The sequence below is a fragment of the Lissotriton vulgaris genome, chromosome 4_1, assembly GCF_964263255.1.
Source record: "Lissotriton vulgaris chromosome 4_1, aLisVul1.2, whole genome shotgun sequence".
NCBI classification, from domain to species: Eukaryota; Metazoa; Chordata; class Amphibia; order Caudata; family Salamandridae; genus Lissotriton; species Lissotriton vulgaris.
In genome coordinates, this window is record NC_141691.1 from 822,359,123 (window position 1) to 822,361,757 (window position 2,635).

At 46.3% G+C, this 2,635-nt stretch overlaps 1 pseudogene; it reads left to right on the forward strand.

The window, feature by feature from the left end:
• The first annotated feature begins 223 nt into the window (after nt 1–223).
• On the forward strand, nt 224–2,635 carry LOC147722636 (arf-GAP with coiled-coil, ANK repeat and PH domain-containing protein 2 pseudogene; annotated as a pseudogene).

A 2,635-nucleotide genomic window follows, 5' to 3' on the forward strand; every position in this document is an offset into this window, starting at 1 on the left:
TTGTCCATTGTCTATGTCTATGTGTGTATCTAGGAGACTGGAGTGTCTGCCAGAAGGGACCGTGTTCAGAAGTGGAGGAAGCGCCGAGGGCTGAGAGCTGCGCAGCGGTGAAGCAGGCTGAAGAGTGACAGACTTCAACTGCTGTTCTTAGACACCCTTATCCGCTGCTGCCTCCTTATTCCTGCCCTCACCTTGATCGCCCGGGAGGGGCTGAGGCGACAGCATGAAGGGGGCCGTTGATTTCGAGGATTGCTTGAAGGACTCTCCCCGATTCAGAGCCGCTTTGAAGGAGGTTGAAGGTGATTTGACGGGACTGGAAGTGAAACTTGATAAGCTTGTTAAGCTATGTAGTGGCATGATTGATGCAGGCAAGGCCTTTTGTGCTGCCAACAAGCAATTTATGAATGGCATGCGGGACCTGGCACAGTATTCGAGCAAGGATGTGGTGATTGAGTCTAGCTTGACCAAGTTTTCAGACTGCCTCCAAGAAATGATCAATTATCACACAATCCTGTTTGACGAAGCTCAGAGATCCATTCAAACACAGCTCCAGATATTTATTCAGGACGATCTTCGAAAATTCAAAGATGCAAAGAAGCAGTTTGATAAGGTCAGCAAAGAAAAAGAAAATGCTCTAGTTAAACATGCCCAAGTTCAAAGAACAAAACTGCACGAGGTGGAGGAGGCAACAAACACCTTAATCGCAAAAAGAAAGTGCTTCCAGCACATAGCTTTGGACAACGTCCTTCAAATCAATGTTCTTCAGTCAAGGCGGAGGACTGAAATTTTAAAATCGATGTTGTCCTTCATGAAGGCACATCTCGGCTTCTTCCACCAGGGCTACGATCTCTTCAGTGAACTTGAACCGCACATGGAAAAGCTTGGTTCACAGCTGGATCGGCTTGCTGTGGATGCAGCAAAGCAGAAGAGGGACATGGAACAAAAACACTCTACTATTCAGCAGGAGGATTTCACCAACGATGATCTCGGACTTCAATACAATGTTGATACTGCTAATGGCATTGTAGTGGAAGGATATCTCTTTAAAAGGGCCACTAATGCCTTTAAAACGTGGAACAGGCGCTGGTTCTCAATACAAAACAACCAACTGATATATCAGAAAAAAATGAAGGAGAACCCCACAGTGGTTGTTGAAGATTTACGGCTCTGCACAGTTAAACACTTTGAAGACATAGAAAGACGTTTCTGCTTTGAAGTAGTCACACCATCAAAGAGCCGCATGCTACAGGCTGACTCAGAAAAGCTGCGACAGGCATGGATTAAAGCTGTCCAAACCGGCATTGCTGCAGCATATAGAGAAAAGAGTGATGAGACGGAGAAGCTGGATAAGAAATCTCCACCTTCCACAGGAAGTCTGGACTCTGGCAGCAAGGTGGAAGAAAAATCAGTTCAAGGTGAAAGTGCCTTACAGCGGATCCTGTGTACCGCTGGAAACTCGGTCTGCTGCGATTGTGGTCTGGCGGATCCGCAATGGGCCAGCATCAACCTTGGAATCATCCTGTGCATTGAGTGTTCTGGGATACACAGTAGCCTTGGTGTGCACATTTCAAAAGTAAGGTCATTAACGTTAGATACATGGGAGCCTGAAGTACTAAAGCTGATGTGTGAACTGGGAAATCAAGTTATTAATCGAATATATGAAGCTAAATTGAAAACCCTTGGAGTAAAGAAGCCAGACAATGAAAGTCCAAGAGTGGAAAAGGAGGCATATATCAGAGCAAAGTACATGGAAAAGAGGTTTGTGAACCAGGACTGCATTGCTTCACACCCTCCTGATGGACAGAAAAGGCCTTATTCCCAGTGCAAGAACGAAGACCTCAGTGGTTCTGAGAAGTCCCTAGCATCACAGGATCACTTCTCAACATCTGCCAGAAGTTCAGTGAAAAGCAACGACAGTGTATTCCACTTCAGCTCAGAAGGCATTCGAGAACTTCTTGCCTCTATTGTATCCTCAAACCGTTTGCATCAACCAGTCCTAGAAGTCGAGAAGCCAGATTCTTCAGTATTTCAGGATTCGAAAAAGTTTCATGCAGGGCTGCGCCTTTATCGAGCTGCACATGAGAAAAGCCTTCCTGATATGGCAAAAGCATTGGCACATGGAGCAGATGTTAACTGGGTGAATGCAGAGGAAAACAACGCAACACCCCTCATTCAGGCTGTGCATGGGGGCTCTTTGGTCACTTGTGAGTTCCTGCTGCAGAATGGTGCCAATGTTAATCACATGGACTTGCATGGCAGAGGACCCCTGCATCATGCAACTGTTTTAGGGCACACCGGGCAAGTCTGCTTATTTCTGAAGCGTGAGGCAAATCAGCACACCAAAGATGAAGAAGGAAAATGCCCCTTGACTATTGCACTTGAAGCTGCAAATGCTGATATTGTAACCCTGTTGCGAGTGGCAAGAATGAATGAGGAGATGCGGGAATCTGAAGGACTATATGGACAGCCGGGTGACGAGACCTACCAGGACATAATCCGTGATTTTTCACACATGGCATCCAATAATCCTGAGAAATTAAACCGTTTCCAGCCGTCCGATACACCAAAGTTTTCAAAGATGTGGAGGAGAAAAGTGCACCCTTGTCCTCACCCACACCTGGTGCTTCCGGAGTAA